General features: G+C 48.3%; 1 protein-coding gene across 1 annotated transcript in view; it reads left to right on the top strand.

Annotated features, from left to right (window-relative positions):
* Nucleotides 1-476: 476 nt before the first annotated feature.
* LOC137511009 (vomeronasal type-2 receptor 26-like) overlaps nucleotides 477-17,767 on the top strand; it is a 293,519-nt gene continuing 276,228 nt past the window's right edge. Inside the window, exon 1 of the mRNA XM_068233987.1 lies at nucleotides 477-597. The gene's annotated coding sequence lies outside the window, so the exon portion shown is untranslated. The remainder of the gene's footprint in view (nucleotides 598-17,767) is intronic.

Below are 17,767 nucleotides of genomic sequence, written 5' to 3'. Positions count from 1 at the left end.
GTCCTGTGCTTATAATAATCACTTCTATAGATACTTTGAACAGTGGTAATCATTAAAAAGCTGTTCCCCATCCCCTTCTTGCACCTCTGACACTGTAGTTGCCATTGGCAGGTTTTGGTGCGCCGTATCAATTGTTATGTATAGAGTGCTTGGGGGGCCCCAATGTAAAACTTGCACCGGGGCCCACAGCTCCCCTTAACTACGCCACTGAATAAATACTTACTTATCCCAAAGAAATTGACACATTTGATACTATGTGGAGGATAGGTGTGAAGGTGTGTCCTCTGATGTGGTGTTGTGCATTTAGTTTTTTATGTTTAAATTATCTTTCCTCATGTATGAATTTAATATTCTGCATTTGTTGTCCAGATGTATCGTCAACTAAAATTGGCACAACATTCGATTGATTCAAGTACAATCATGCCTTTATTTAATGAACAAGGAGAATTTGTTTATTACTACAGAATATCAAATGTGATACATGAAAATGAAGGTTCTGCCACTGTGAAGACTGTGGGTGTATTTATCCCCTGGGCTTCTGAGGATCAACAGCTTCATATCAACACAACGGCCATAGGATGGAAATTCACCACAAAGGTAGAGCTGTAATGTCAACTGGGAAGTCAAATCATAGAAAATGTTACATGTCGTCAGTTTCTTACTTACTTTCACCTCATCTCCGCTATCGTGAAAAAAATTAGGCAGATAGAATCTGACAGAACCGACAGGTTTTGGGCCAGTCCATCTCCTCATGGGGATTCTCAGGGGTTTTTTTTTGTTTTCAACAGCATTTCCTGAACAGGAACAGGAACACCCCTGGAGTGTACCAATAAACTTTACTTGTCTTAAAAAAAAAAAAAATACCAATAAACTTTACTTGTCTTGAATACACAGTTTTTGTGTCTGCTTGCAGGAGGTAAGTCCACCACTGCCTCCTAAGCACTTTTAAACTTTTTAATAACTTTTTAATAACTGTTTTTATCCTTTTGGCGCCTCTGTCCTCCATTACATTATCATTAATATCCACCCCTGGTGGAGGGGGATACCCCTTTTTCTCCTGTCTACAGAGAGCGACTTCTTAATCCTGAGTGGGGACAGGTGAATCTCCCCACCTGCTTTTACAGTGGTTACTTGGAGGTAACCCTGGTTTGTGAGTATAAATCTATACTTAGCAAAGAAATGAACAGCGCTACTTAAAAACAGATAAGTGCCTACCTGCAAGAGAGTGCAAGCCCCACTTGTGGGATAAAATACACACCGAGCATACACGTGACCTGTCTACCACTGGAGGATGTTGGTTTCCTGTAACAGCTTGCTTGCAACTTGTTAAGCACTCGTCCCTCCCACTGCGGAGAAGTCATCCCCCTATGGGAGGGGACCTAACACTAACTAAATCCTAACCTATGCATATGCATAGCCTGGGTGCGCTACCAAGTAAATTGAAAATTGAAAATTGCGCAAAAGGTGAATCAGCGCATCACCAGGCCGCCTCCGAATGGCCTCCAATCAGAGGTGCGCTGAGCCCCCCCTATACTTGTTCAATATACCCAATTGCCACTATATCGGGCTCTCGGTTCTCCTCTCTTACATGAACCAAAGTTTAACTGCCAAAATAGTGAGATACCAGCCGGCCTCCCTAATCACTTGCACACTATTTTGGCAGTTAGACTTTGGAACTGCTGTTCAGGAAATGCTGTTGAAAACAAAGAAAACCCTGAGATCCCCCATGAGGAGATGGACTGGCCTAAAACCTGTCAGTTCTGTCAGATTTTAGCAGACTTACACAAGGCATATGAGCCTTGGCTCAGGACTCAGACACATGAAAAACTCCTCAAATACAGGTGCTTGCGCGGCGCTACCATAATGGCCGCTTGATCCAGGAGCTCCAGCCCACCTCTCCCTTTGCTAAGCCGCATCAAGCTCCCCAGACGCAACTCACGCGCGGCTCCCCCCAAGATCGATAGCTGAGACTCCCCTGCAGCTGAAGCCCCCAAATGCTCCAGCTAAACCAGCGCCACAGAAGGGCATGATGGACCAATTTTTCCGCCCCCAGGAAGCCAATATGGCGCCGATCGCCCTGACCACGCTGATCCTCCGGGAACACAGGCTTGTATCACTGCTGACACTACACCTGTCACAGCTGCAGCCTTAGAGTCAGCGCTTGATAGACACTATTGCTTTGTGCACGAGTCATTACAGCAAATCATGCTTTCAGCAGTGCAAGAGCCTAAAGGAAAGATTCAAGGAGGTATTTACAAAAATAAAAATACTAATCCACTTACCTGCGGCTTCCTCCAGCCCGTGGCAGGCAGGGCGTGCCCTTGACGCTAGTGATGCTCAAATACCCCTTTTTAAAATTCGAGTTTGGTCGAATTCGAATAGTAAATTATTCGAGGTCAGTCGAATATTCGAGTCGAATAATTTTTACTATTCGATTCGACCTCGGACTTCGAGCTCACTATTCGAGTCGGTATTCGAGCTCACTATTCGAGCTGACTATTCGAATTGGCCTTAAATAGCTTCCAACACTTGTTTTGAGGGTGAATGATGCAAGAAACATCTTTTTTTCCAAGTAACAACAGCAAGTGATTATGTGGGGATGTTCCTTTAAAAAAAAATGTGGAAAGAGAAGTTGTGTCCTAAATTTTGTTCAGTAGTGTTACTGTATATACTTGTTCTTCTTCTTCTTTATCTTTCTTCTTCTTCTAGATCTTCTTCTTCTATATCTTCTTCTTCTTTTTCTTCTTCTTCATCTTCTTCTTCTTCTTCTTCTTCTTCTTCTTCATCTTCTTCATCTTCTTCTTCTTCATCTTCTTCTTCTTCTTCATCTTCTTCTTCTTCATCTTCTTCTTCTTCATCTTCTTCATCTTCTTCTTCTTCATCTTCTTCATCTTCTTCATCTTCTTCTTCTTCATCTTCTTCATCTTCTTCTTCTTCTTCTTCTTCATCTTCTTCTTCTTCATCTTCTTCTTCTTCTTCTTCTTTTTCATCTTCTTCTTCATCTTCTTCTTCATCTTCTTCTTCATCTTCTTCTTCTTCATCTTCTTCATCTTCTTCTTCTTTATCTTCTTCTTCTTTTTCATCTTCTTCTTCATCATCTTCACGTATTTCTCTTTTCAATTTTTTTTTAAAGAAATGCAGCTATTTTTGAGCGTAACAAATAGCTGGTGGGCGCACGCATGTTGGAAGCGCCATTGTATGTGCTCCCTGGCAGTGGAAACACAAAGACAGCAGGAGGTAAATTCAGCAGCAGGAGGAGGAGGATGAGTGTGTGGCAGCAGGCAGTCAATGAGGCAGGCAGCTCGCCGTGACATAATAGCCCTGGTACCTAGCGGTGATACCAGGGCTGTAAATAAACACAACAGGAGGTCCCAGACAGCGGTCGTGCAGCCCACATTGTGTCCAATACACAACTGGGACAACACAGTTTTCAACCCGGGCACCTCAGAAAAATTAAACCTTTTTTTTTTTTTAATGGTTTTTTGGTTTTTGGTTTTACAACCAATATAGCTATTGTTTGACGTAATAGCTGGTGGCAGAGTGGCAGCAGAAGAAGGTAATTCTGTGTACCCTGGCAGTGGGAAACACAGACAGACAGCAGCAGCAGGAGGAGGAATGGAGGAGTAGGCGAGCAGCTATTGTTTGACGTAATAGCTGGTGGCAGAGTGGCAGCAGAAGGTAAATCATCTGTGTACCCTGGCAGTGGGAAACACAGACAGACAGCAGCAGCAGCAGCAGGAGGAGGTGTGGAGGAGCAGTGTGAGTGTGGCAGCAGGTAGGCAGCGTGACATAATAGCCCTGGTACCTAGCGGTGATACCAGGGCTGTAAATAAACACAACAGGAGGTCCCAGACAGCGGTCGTGCAGCCCACATTGTGTCCAATACACAACTGGGACAACACAGTTTTCAACCCGGGCACCTCAGAAAAATTAAACCTTTTTTTTTTTTTAATGGTTTGTTTGGGTTTTGGTTTTGCAACCAATATAGCTATTGTTTGACGTAATAGCTGGTGGCAGAGTGGCAGCAGAAGAAGGTAATTCTGTGTACCCTGGCAGTGGGAAACACAGACAGACAGCAGCAGCAGGAGGAGGAATGGAGGAGTAGGCGAGCAGCTATTGTTTGACGTAATAGCTGGTGGCAGAGTGGCAGCAGAAGGTAAATCATCTGTGTACCCTGGCAGTGGGAAACACAGACAGACAGCAGCAGCAGCAGCAGGAGGAGGTGTGGAGGAGCAGTGTGAGTGTGGCAGCAGGTAGGCAGCGTGACATAATAGCCCTGGTACCTAGCGGTGATACCAGGGCTGTAAATAAACACAACAGGAGGTCCCAGACAGCGGTCGTGCAGCCCACATCGTGTCCAATACACAACTGGGACAACACAGTTTTCAACCCGGGCACCTCAGAAAAATTAAACCTTTTTTTTTTTTAATGGTTTGTTTGGGTTTTGGTTTTGCAACCAATATAGCTATTGTTTGACGTAATAGCTGGTGGCAGAGTGGCAGCAGAAGAAGGTAATGCTGTGTACCCTGGCAGTGGGAAACACAGACAGACAGCAGCAGCAGGAGGAGGAATGGAGGAGTAGGCGAGCAGCTATTGTTTGACGTAATAGCTGGTGGCAGAGTGGCAGCAGAAGGTAAATCATCTGTGTACCCTGGCAGTGGGAAACACAGACAGACAGCAGCAGCAGCAGCAGGAGGAGGTGTGGAGGAGCAGTGTGAGTGTGGCAGCAGGTAGGCAGCGTGACATAATAGCCCTGGTACCTAGCGGTGATACCAGGGCTGTAAATAAACACAACAGGAGGTCCCAGACAGCGGTCGTGCAGCCCACATCGTGTCCAATACACAATTGGGACAACACAGTTTTCAACCCGGGCACCTCAGAAAAATTAAACCTTTTTTTTTTTTAATGGTTTGTTTGGGTTTTGGTTTTGCAACCAATATAGCTATTGTTTGACGTAATAGCTGGTGGCAGAGAGGCAGCAGAAGAAGGTAATGCTGTGTACCCTGGCAGTGGAAAACACAGACAGACAGCAGCAGCAGGAGGAGGAATGGAGGAGTAGGCGAGCAGCTATTGTTTGACGTAATAGCTGGTGGCAGAGTGGCAGCAGAAGGTAAATCATCTGTGTACCCTGGCAGTGGGAAACACAGACAGACAGCAGCAGCAGCAGCAGGAGGAGGTGTGGAGGAGCAGTGTGAGTGTGGCAGCAGGTAGGCAGCGTGACATAATAGCCCTGGTACCTAGCGGTGATACCAGGGCTGTAAATAAACACAACAGGAGGTCCCAGACAGCGGTCGTGCAGCCCACATTGTGTCCAATACACAACTGGGACAACACAGTTTTCAACCCGGGCACCTCAGAAAAATTAAACCTTTTTTTTTTTTTAATGGTTTGTTTGGGTTGTGGTTTTGCAACCAATATAGCTATTGTTTGACGTAATAGCTGGTGGCAGAGTGGCAGCAGAAGAAGGTAATTCTGTGTACCCTGGCAGTGGGAAACACAGACAGACAGCAGCAGCAGGAGGAGGAATGGAGGAGTAGGCGAGCAGCTATTGTTTGACGTAATAGCTGGTGGCAGAGTGGCAGCAGAAGGTAAATCATCTGTGTACCCTGGCAGTGGGAAACACAGACAGACAGCAGCAGCAGCAGCAGGAGGAGGTGTGGAGGAGCAGTGTGAGTGTGGCAGCAGGTAGGCAGCGTGACATAATAGCCCTGGTACCTAGCGGTGATACCAGGGCTGTAAATAAACACAACAGGAGGTCCCAGACAGCGGTCGTGCAGCCCACATTGTGTCCAATACACAACTGGGACAACACAGTTTTCAACCCGGGCACCTCAGAAAAATTAAACCTTTTTTTTTTTTTAATGGTTTTTTGGTTTTTGGTTTTACAACCAATATAGCTATTGTTTGACGTAATAGCTGGTGGCAGAGTGGCAGCAGAAGGTAAATCTGTGTACCCTGGCAGTGGGAAACACAGACAGACAGCAGAAGGGCAGTACACAGCAGCCCACTGTAGGTGTAAAATGTGTGGCTGCAGGCGACGTAATAGTCAAAGTGAACCAGGCTGGCTTAGTGAGCAGGAGCCAGGAGGTGGTAAAGGGTGGTAAGGCACATTAACGATGGTTCCGGCAGCCAGTTCATGTCCCCCTCTCGCCGACAACAGGGGCCAGGAACTCGCCTTCCACCCACGCCTGGTTCATCTTGAGAAACGTCAGTCTGTCCACAGACTTGTGAGACAGACGTGAGCGTTTCTCGGTGACCACGCCACCAGCTGCACTGAAGCAGCGCTCGGACAGCACGCTGGAAGGGGGGCAGGACAGCACTTCCAGGGCGTACTGCGCCAGCTCGCTCCAGATCTCCATGCGCTTGACCCAATACTCCATGGGATCAACAGGGGCATCGCTGTCAAGCCCGCTGTACGACCCCATGTAGTCAGCCACCATGCGGGTCAGGCGCTGGCTGTGACCGGAGGAGGATGCTGCTGCATGCATCTCCTCTCTAGTCACTGCTGCCGGAGCCTCTACAGTCCTGTAGAGCTCGTGGCTGAGAGACAGCAGGTCTGTGGGGCGCTTGCTGCTGCTGGATGCAGGCACATGCTGCTGCCTCTGTGCTGGCTGCTGGACAGTGGGGGTGGAAGGCTGGGGGAAGGCTTCCTCCAAGCGCTCAACAAGGGCCTGCTGCAAGCTCCTTATTTGTTGCGCTGGGTCTCCTCCTGCAGGCGGCAGGAACTGGCTCAACTTCCCCTTGAGGCGTGGGTCCAACATCATGCTGATCCAGATCTCCTCCCTCTGCTTCATCTGGATCACCCTGGGGTCCCTGCGCAGGCACGTCAGCATGTGCGCTGCCATTGGGAAGAGGCGGGCCACGTCTGCTGGCACATCGACGTCAGTGCTGTCCTCATCCTCCTCCTCTGCCGCCTCATCCTCTCTCCACCCCCGCACCAACTCAGCTGCGCTGTGCTGATCCCCCTCATCAGCAGCCAGGTCAGGGACCTCCACCAAGTCCTCCTCCTCCTCCCCCTCAGAGGTGGACTGCGCAGCTGGTTGCCGCTCCTGCTGGTCCAAGGCTGCCGCTCCCTGTTCCAGCAAAGCATCGAGGGCCCTGTTCAGCAGAGAAACCAGGGGCACCCACTCGCAGACCATAGCATGGTCCCTGCTCACCATGTTTGTGGCCTGCAGGAAGGGAGCCAGCACTAAGCACACCTGCTGCATGTGCCTCCAGTCATCATCGGGGACGATGGACGGGATGTTGCTGGTCTTGTCCCTTCTCTGAGCTGCGGAAACAGTGGCCAGGGCAAGGTACTGTTTGACAGCGTGCCTCTGTTCAACCAGACGCTCCAACATCGCCAGGGTGGAGTTCCAGCGAGTCGGAACGTCAAGGATCAGCCGATGGCGTGGCAGATCCAGCTCCTTTTGCACGTCTTCCAGGCTCGCACAGGCTGCAGCCGAGCGCCGGAAGTGACGCACAACATTCCTTGCCGTTTCCAGCAGTTCGCCCATCCCCTGGTAGGTGCGCAGGAACTTCTGCACCACCAGGTTCAGCACGTGGGCAAGACAGGGGATGTGGGTCAGGTTTCCCCTGTCTATTGCGGCAACCAGATTGGCCCCATTGTCGGCCACCACCTCTCCGACTCTGAGGCCTCTGGGGGTCAGCCAAATCCTCTCCTGCTCCTGGAGTTTGGCCAACACATGGGTTGCCGTCAGCTTGGTCTTCCCAAGGCTGACCAAGTGCAGCAGCGCTTGGCAGTGGCGGGCCTTCACGCTGCTGCTGAGGCGGGGGGTTTGGCCAGGTGTGCCGGAGGATGGCAGAGGATCGGAGGAACCTGCTGCAGTTCCCCTGACCCTGCGGGGTGGCACCACCCACTGTGTTGCTGCTGCTGCTGTGCCCGCTGCTGCTCTCCCATCCTCACCCCCTTCCACCAAGCTGACCCAGTGGACAGTGAAGGACAGGCAGCGGCCTGTCCCGAAGCGGCTGCTCCAGGAGTCCATGGTGACGTGGACCCTTTCACCAACCGCGTGCTCCAGCCCTCGCTCCACATTGGCCATCACAAAGCGGTGCAGTGCAGGAATGGCCTTGCGGGCAAAGAAGTGTCTGCTGGGGAGCTGCCAGTCTGGGGCTGCGCAAGCAAGCAGCGCACGAATGTCGCTCCCCTCCTGCACGAGCGTGTACGGCAGGAGTTGGGAGCACATGGCCCGTGCCAGCAAGCCGTTCAGCTGCCGCACGCGACGGCTGCTGGGAGGCAGAGCCCTAACCACCCCCTGGAAGGACTCGCTCAAAAGGCTCTGGCGTGGCCTTTTGCTGGCACGGGAATCAGCAGACACAGCGGAGGAGGCCACTGAGGACTGGCTGCCAGAACAGGCCTCAGTGTCGGCGGCAGGAGTTGCAGAGGGGGGAGGAGCAGTGCGTTTCCACACTCCTGCTGGTGCTGCTGGAGGAGCAGGAGGGCGGGTGGCTGCTGTTGCTGCTGCTGCTGCTGAAGGCTGTGCAGTGATGGGTGTGGTGCCACTGCCAGCACCAGATGCCTTCAGCCTCTGGAACTCCTCATGCTGGTGGAAATGTTTAGCCGCAAGGTGGTTGATGAGCGAGCTGGTGCTGAACTTTAAGGGGTCTGCACCTCTGCTCAACTTCCGCTGACAGTGGTTGCAAGTGGCGTACTTGCTGTACACAGTGGGCATGGTGAAATATCGCCAGATTGGTGACTTAAACATCCCCCTACGGCATGGAAGCGCTGCTGCCTGTCTCCCTGTGGTGGTTGGGGGGGGGCTTGGGGGGCTTGGGTGCGGCTGGTGGTGGTACTGGCAGATGCTGCTGCTGCTGCTGCTGAGCCTGAGACACCAGCAGGCTGTGGGACCTGCCTACTGCTGCTGCCAATGCTTGCAATGATGCGCCTCCTTGCAAGGCCCACAAGAGCATCCTCCTCCTCCTCCTCAGAGCTGCTGAGGACGACATCCCCTGGAGGTGGTGGCACCCAGTCTCTGTCTGTCACCGGGTCATCATCATCCTCCCCCTCCTGAAACATGTCCTGCTGGGATGAGGACCCCCCAAACTCCTCTCCTGATGCATGGATGGGCTGCTTGACTGTCGCCACAGTCTTGCTGTCCAATCCCTCATCCCCCAAAGTGCCCATCAGCATCTCCTCCTCAAGATCGCCAACAACAGCAGACAATTTACTCATGATGCCTGGGGTCAAAAGACTGCTGAATGACAGGTCGGCGAGTGACGGTGAACTGGCCTCCTCCCCAGACCCTGCTGGGCGGCTGCTGCGAACAGGGGTGGTGGTGGTGGTGGTGGTGAGGGTGGAGGCCTCGGATGCAGAGCTGATGGCGGGCTGCTCATCCTCCGTCATGAGTTGCACCACAGTGTCTGCATCCTTTTCCTCAATGGGACGTTTCCGACCCGGCTGGAGGAAAATGGGAGCAGGTGCTACACGCTGCTGCTGCTGTGTCTCTGCAGCGTGAGTTGCAGATGCTCCTGCTGGGCGGCGCCCAAGGCGTCCATGGCCAGTGGCTATGGGAGGAATGTTAGCCACTGACGCTGCTGCTGCTGCTGCGGAACTGTGCATGGTGGCGCGCCCGCGGCCGCGGCTTGCCACAATGCTGCTCCCTCTCCTCCTGATTCCCTTGCTGCCCTTCCCCTTGCCCAAACCGCGCTGGCTGCCACTTCCAGACATCTTCAATGTTTTGGGCGTATAGAGAAAAGTTTTTTAAAAGGGCGGCTGAAAAGTGGGGTACTTTAATGGAGTGGGTTGGTTGGTGAGGTGACTGAGTGAGTGTCCCCTAGTACAGTAAGTAAGTAGTAACAGTCAGGAAGCACAACTAGCAGTTACAATAATCAGTAGTAATCACAAGTAAATTTAGTGTGTGTACACTCAGACAGTGAGTGCACGCACGCAGGAGCTAGTAGCCTATGAACACAGTGACTGAGTGTCCTAGACTCCTAGTACAGTAAGAGTAAGTAGTAACAGTAAGTAGAACTAACTAATTACAATAATCAATCAGCGATCAGAAGGAAATGGAGTGTGGGTGTGTGTACACTCAGACAGTGAGTGCACGCACGCAGGAGCTAGTAGCCTATGGACAGTGACTGAGTGTCCTAGACTCCTAGTACAGTAAGAGTAACTAGTAACAGTAAGTAGAACTAACTAATTACAATAATCAATCAGCGATCAGAAGGAAATGGAGTGTGGGTGTGTGTACACTCAGACAGTGAGTGCACGCACGCAGGAGCTAGTAGCCTATGAACACAGTGACTGAGTGTCCTAGACTCCTAGTACAGTAAGAGTAAGTAGTAACAGTAAGTAGAACTAACTAATTACAATAATCAATCAGCGATCAGAAGGAAATAGAGTGTGGGTGGTGTGTGTACACTCAGACAGTGAGTGACCGCACGCAGGAGCTAGTAGCCTATGAACACAGTGACTGAGTGTCCTAGACTCCTAGTACAGTAAGAGTAAGTAGTAACAGTAAGTAGAACTAACTAATTACAATAATCAATCAGCGAACAGAAGGAAATGGAGTGTGGGTGTGTGTACACTCAGACAGTGAGTGCACGCACGCAGGAGCTAGTAGCCTATGAACACAGTGACTGAGTGTCCTAGACTCCTAGTACAGTAAGAGTAAGTAGTAACAGTAAGTAGAACTAACTAATTACAATAATCAATCAGCGATCAGAAGGAAATGGAGTGTGGGTGTGTGTACACTCAGACAGTGAGTGACCGCACGCAGGAGCTAGTAGCCTATGGACAGTGACTGAGTGTCCTAGACTCCTAGTACAGTAAGAGTAACTAGTAACAGTAAGTAGAACTAACTAATTACAATAATCAATCAGCGATCAGAAGGAAATGGAGTGTGGGTGTGTGTACACTCAGACAGTGAGTGCACGCACGCAGGAGCTAGTAGCCTATGAACACAGTGACTGAGTGTCCTAGACTCCTAGTACAGTAAGAGTAAGTAGTAACAGTAAGTAGAACTAACTAATTACAATAATCAATCAGCGATCAGAAGGAAATAGAGTGTGGGTGGTGTGTGTACACTCAGACAGTGAGTGACCGCACGCAGGAGCTAGTAGCCTATGAACACAGTGACTGAGTGTCCTAGACTCCTAGTACAGTAAGTAGTAACAGTAAGTAGAACTAACTAATTACAATAATCAATCAGCGAACAGAAGGAAATGGAGTGTGGGTGTGTGTACACTCAGACAGTGAGTGCACGCACGCAGGAGCTAGTAGCCTATGAACACAGTGACTGAGTGTCCTAGACTCCTAGTACAGTAAGAGTAAGTAGTAACAGTAAGTAGAACTAACTAATTACAATAATCAATCAGCGATCAGAAGGAAATGGAGTGTGGGTGTGTGTACACTCAGACAGTGAGTGCACGCACGCAGGAGCTAGAAGCCTATGAACACAGTGACTGAGTGTCCTAGACTCCTAGTACAGTAAGAGTAAGTAGTAACAGTAAGTAGAACTAACTAATTACAATAATCAATCAGCGATCAGAAGGAAATAGAGTGTGGGTGGTGTGTGTACACTCAGACAGTGAGTGACCGCACGCAGGAGCTAGTAGCCTATGGACAGTGACTGAGTGTCCTAGACTCCTAGTACAGTAAGAGTAAGTATTAACAGTAAGTACAACTAACTAATTACGATAATCAATCAGCGATCAGAAGGAAATGGAGTGTGGGTGTGTGTACACTCAGACAGTGAGTGCACGCACGCAGGAGCTAGTAGCCTATGAACACAGTGACTGAGTGTCCTAGACTCCTAGTACAGTAAGAGTAAGTAGTAACAGTAAGTAGAACTAACTAATTACGATAATCAATCAGCGATCAGAAGGAAATGGAGTGTGGGTGTGTGTACACTCAGACAGTGAGTGCACGCACGCAGGAGCTAGTAGCCTATGGACAGTGACTGAGTGTCCTAGACTCCTAGTACAGTAAGAGTAAGTAGTAACAGTAAGTACAACTAACTAATTACGATAATCAATCAGCGATCAGAAGGAAATAGAGTGTGTGTTGTGTGTGTACACTCAGACAGTGAGTGCAGTGCGCACACGCAGGAGCTAGTAGCCTATATGAACAGTGACAGTGAGTGTCCCTACGGGTACAGTAAGAGTAAGTAGTAAGTAAGTACAACTAACTAACAATAATCTATCAGTAATCAGAAGGAAATAGAGTGTGTGTACACACAGACAGTGAGTGAGTGCACACACGCAGGAGCTAGCTAGTAGCCTATAAACAGTGACAGTCAGTGAGTGTCCTACTCCTAGTACAGTATAACTACAATACTATTAGTAAAGGACAGCAGAAATACTGGTATAGATGAGAGAAATAAACAGAGGACAGCTGCCCACAGAGGCAAGGCCCCCCTGAGGCCTAAACCTGTAAGCTTGCAGCAGCTGCCTGTCTCTAATGTAACACACAAGCTACTAACTAAAATACAATGTCTATCTAACTAACAACAATATAGGTGTATATGGCAGGTGTAGGTGAGCAAAAACGCTAGGTAAATGATCACAATAGAGCACTTGCTAAGCCAAAGCACAAAGGAGCAACTCTCTCTCTGTACAAGTCTCAGGCAAGCATGGAGAAACGGAACATGGCGGCCGCTATTTATAGGGTAGGGGCTGGCCAGGGTCCCCCTCTGTGATTGGCTGCCGTCAGAGGGCCTGGGAGCCCTCTGATTGGCTCTAAGGACATCAATCTGGGCTATGACGCTATTCGAGCTCGGTACCGAGCTCGAATAGCGCCGGGTTGCTCGAATAGCTCGAATAGTGAATGGGCTATTCGAGTGTACTCGGATAGCCCATTCGAATAGCTCCAGCTATTCGGAGCTCGAATACCGAGCTCGAATAGCTGGAAAAGAGCTCCAATATTCGAGCTACTCGAATATTCGAGCTCTGCTGAGCACCACTACTTGACGCCTCTCCGGAGGCTCCCGGTCTTTTCCGGTGGCTCACCTGACCTGGCCAGGCCGTCTTCCAGGTCGGGCTCTTGTGCGCTCCAACCTGCGTCTCACGCGGTCACACTGACATCATCGGATGTCCTATGGACTGTACTGCGCAGGCACAGAACTACTGCGCCTGGAGGACGTCCGATGACATCAGCGCGACCGCATGAGATGCACGTTGGAGCGCAAGGAGAAGCCCGACCAGGAAGATGGCCTGGCCAGGTCAGGTGAGCCACCGGAGAAGACCGGGAGCCTCCGGAGTGGTGTCAAGGGCACATTCTGCCTGCCACGGGCTGGAGGAAGCCCTAGGTAAGTGGATTAGTATTTTTATTTTTTTTAAAAACCTCCCTGAACCTTCCCTTTAAATCAGACATTCTTGGCCTTGGTAATCAGGTTAACACACTTGAGGAAAAAATATGAGGCCTTAGCACAGAAACAGGCAGATTTTGAAGAAGAGCAGCAGCTCACTCAATCAGATTACAAGTCCCTGCATACCTCTCATGAAGATCTTGAAAACAGGGTACGGACATTTAACCTAGAATAAAAAGACACAACAAATAATCTTCTTACTTGTATACTAATTCTATGATGTAAACAAAACTACGGGCATATATATCCCCAGATGTTCCCACAAGATCTCAGATAAACAAAACTGATTATAATATTCTAACATTAATCACTTAAAGAGACTCTGAAGCGAGAATAAATCGCGCTTCAGAGCTCATACTTAGCAGGGGCACGTGTGTGTAAAACGCCGCTATCCCGCGGCTTAACGGGGGTCCCTTCACCCCCAAACCCACCCCCGCAAAATCTACGACCACCTTGGTCAAAGATTTTGCTCTTCCTGGAGGCAGGGCTAACGGCTGCAGCCCTGCCTCACAGCGCGTCTATCAGACGCGCATCGCCGCCTCTCCCCCGCCCCTCTCAGTTAAGGAAGACTGAGAGGGGCGGGGGAGAGGCGGAGGTACGCGTCTGATAGACGCGCATGAGGCAGGGCTGCGGCGGTTAGCCCTGCCTCTATGCGGAAGAGATTCCGCAAAGTACGGGGGTGGGTTTGGGGGTGAAGGGACCCCCGTTAAGCCGCGAGATAGCGGCGTTTTAGCAGGGGCACGCATGCCCCTGCTAAGTATGAGGTCTGAAACGAGATTTATTCTCGCTTCAGATTCTCTTTAAATTAAGTGAAAGTATGAACATGGAAATCCTTCCACACAAGATCTTCAAGTCTGTTAAGATCTCATCCATACCCCCATACCGGCCTTCTACCTCCTATGGTATAGGAGGCAGAGGAGGCCCGGGAAGAGGGATACTTAAGGTTGCATACTTTAATTGTCATTCTATTTTAATGTCTATCGTACACCCTAAACCATTACTTATTTTATTTATTTAAGTATTTATATAACGCCAACATATTACTGTACAGAGTATAGAGGGGCTCACAATCTAATTCCTACCCCAGTCATATGTCTATGTAAATATTTTATGTATTATAGCCTAGGGACAATTTTAGGGGGAAGCCAATTAACTTATCTGTATGTTTTTGGGATGTGGGTGGAAACCGGAGTGCCCGGAGGAAACCCACACAGACACAGGGAGAACATACAAACTCCTTGCAGATGTTGACATGGCTGGAATTCGAACCGGGGACCCAGCGCTGCAAGGCAAGAACGCTAACCACTATGCCACCGTGCTGCCCGTTAGTCCTAGAGCTCCCTTATTTCAGTGCTTACACGTTTCTCTGAGCTGTATTAGGTAAATAATACCACCAATGATATATATGCAATACACAAGATAGTTATTGACTCAATGTTATTCATACTAAGGGCCTGATTCACAAAGCGGTGCTAACAGTTAGCACGCTGGTGAAAAGCCCTTTATCACGCCTAAACTCAGTTTAGGCATGATAAGTTTAGGCATGATAAGTTTAAGCACCAACTGCGTTAGCACCGCAGTGCACAGCTGATCAAAAGTTTTGCGCTAGCAAAGTCTGGTGCACTTCGCATAGAGTTTAATGGCGCTGCTTTGCGTGCGGGACGTTGCACGCTATCCACACTTATCTAAACTTAGCATGCCTAAACTTATCACACCTAAACTTATCACACCTAAACTTATCACGCCTAAACTGGCTTTTCACCAGCGTGGTGCAATGGTTATCATGCCTAAAGTCTCTAACTGGGTTAGCACCGCTTTGTGAATCGAGCCCTATATCTCATGATCATTATTGATTGCTTCCTATGATTACCATAATTTGCTATGTTCAATGCGTTGTAACACTATTATAAAAGCTTAATAAATAATTTTATTGAGAAAAAAAAAAAAAGAAAATGGGGAACAGAGACAGAATCTTAGGATTAAAGGGATCTCCATGTCAGTGTCCCCTGACCAGATCAAAGCTCACCTGACCGAATTCTTTAAATCAGTTGTGCCAGACATCCCTGATAAACTTTGGTGTATGGACAGGGCTCACAGATCCCTAGGTGAGAGACAGCCAGCTGCGCAGGGACCAAAGGACATTATTATTAGATTACACTACTATGAAGCTAAAGAGGCTCTCCTTGGTGCATTACGAAAAACCCCATCGGTTTCCTTTAAAGGAGATGACATTCAAGTTTTCAACGATCTTTCTCTTATTACACTGGCAAAGCGCAGAGCTCTCAAACCCATCATGCAGCTTTTAAGGGACTCTAACATCCCCTACAAATGGGGCTTCCCCTTTCGCTTTATATTATTTAACAAGAACGGTCTGACTCTTTTGCTCACAGATCCAGTTGATGCACTTCTTTTTTCTTAAACAACTGGGACTTAGACCCCCACCACCAAATTCTTCCTAACACCTTCGGTCACCCTTGGCACTCTCTCTACCTCGGAAAATTTGCCATATCTCAGATTGGACCAAGGTCCCGCTCCACAGCCTCTACTTACTCCCCGAGTCCGGAGGTTATGGAAGCACAACCCAGCCTAGATATGACTTAGCCACCTTTTTATGTTTTTCATAGTTTATGCCTAATATTACATTCTCAATGTGGTATACTCACCTACTTTCCCATTTATGCTTTTGTATTTACTGTTTATATATATTTTCCGGTTTACAGCTTTAATATCATAGGTACTGGCGTCCTATGACGCTCCAGCATTCGCCTCTGGAGGCTTACACCTGGGACTACCTGGTCCCTTTGGGGTCCAGGTACTCTCAGAGTATCCTCATCCAGACAACCACTTTGGGTTATCCTCATTTGTGGCCACACTTTGTGCAGTGGCTCTTTATGGTTTATAACTGTTTTATACCTGCCTTTGATTGTTGCCATGTTGATTTCTCCAAGTTTATTATGTCTTACCCCCCCCGCCCCAGTCACAGTGTCCAGCTCTGGTTGAAGTAAAGGTTATCCTCTACGCACTAGATAATGGTTAAGTTGCTCACATTAAACACAAAGGGTCTTAATTCCCCTCAGAAACCATTTTCCATGCTATACGACCTTAAAAGAATGGATGTAGATATTGCTATGTTGCAGGAGACTCACTTCCGCTCATCGGATACAATCAGACTAGGTGATAAATCCTATTCAGAGGTATACCTAGCCTCAAACATTACAAAATGAGCAGGGGTAGCCATCCTCTGCAAAAAAGGCCTTCAAATAACAAAGACCATTCAGGATCCTAAAGGCCACTACCTCATTGTCATAGGCACCCTAGCTGGTAAACCCCTCACACTGGCCAACATGTATGTCCCCAATACACAAAAGATCACCTTCCTTTCCTCCTTTCTCACTAGACTACATAAAATAAAATCTGGCACTCTCCTTTTAGGGGGTGACTTTAATCTAGCTTTTTCTTCCAGTATGGATAGGAGCTCCACTCACAATTCTACCACAAATGCCACTCATGAACGCAACTCTCATAATTTTAGGGCACTGATGAGGAAATTTAGATTGCTTGATCTCTGGAGAATCTGCAATCTCACATTGAAGGAATAAACTTTCTTTTCTCCACTGCACGCCTCCCATTCTCACTTAGACTACTTTTTCTCTAATTCCAATTTACTTTCTTCACTTCTACAATCAGAGATTAAGCCGATAGAGTGGTCAGATGACCAGAGTGTTAATGTGAATCTTGATTGGTTATATACGCCACATAAACCTATGCATTGGAGACTAAATGAATGTCTACTCCATGATTAGACCCTGCTACTACCTAAACTTACAGAAGAGCTGCAGTCATTTTTCCTCCTTAATACTGATTTGGTTTCCTCGTATGGTATATTATGAGAAGCCCACAAGGCCTTTATTAGGGGACTCTTTATAGCAGAAAGTTTGAGACCGAAAAAATGATCAACCCAAAAGATACTATCTCTTCTTGAGCTGTCCCAAGCTCAGGCACAATAAAAAAACCAACCCTACACTGGAACACTTTCACAATATGCAACAGCTCAAACAAGATATCAGATTACACAACTAGAAAAGAGCCTTAAATGGTCCAGACAGCTCTTTTTTTGAACAGGGCAACAAACCCCACACCATTCTAGCCCGCAAACTAAACCCTAAAAGTTCCTAGCAAGTAATATACTTAATGAAAGACTCAGATGGTACCACACACTATGACCCCCAAAACATCTCACAGATTTTCTCTAGCTATTATGAACATCTATATAACCTCCGTGACCAATCCGAAGACCCTACTTACATAACCAAGGTAGACACTTTCCTAACATCTCTCAACTTACCAAAACTTACAGAAGCCCACCGTAAACAGCTTAACCCTCCTGTTACAATCACAGAACTTGCAGAGGTCCGCAAATATGTACCTTCCTCTAAATCCGCTTGACCAGATGGACT

This window comes from Hyperolius riggenbachi, chromosome 1 (genome assembly GCF_040937935.1).
Source record: "Hyperolius riggenbachi isolate aHypRig1 chromosome 1, aHypRig1.pri, whole genome shotgun sequence".
Classification (NCBI taxonomy): Eukaryota; Metazoa; Chordata; class Amphibia; order Anura; family Hyperoliidae; genus Hyperolius; species Hyperolius riggenbachi.
This window is presented reverse-complemented; position numbering and strand designations above follow the sequence as displayed.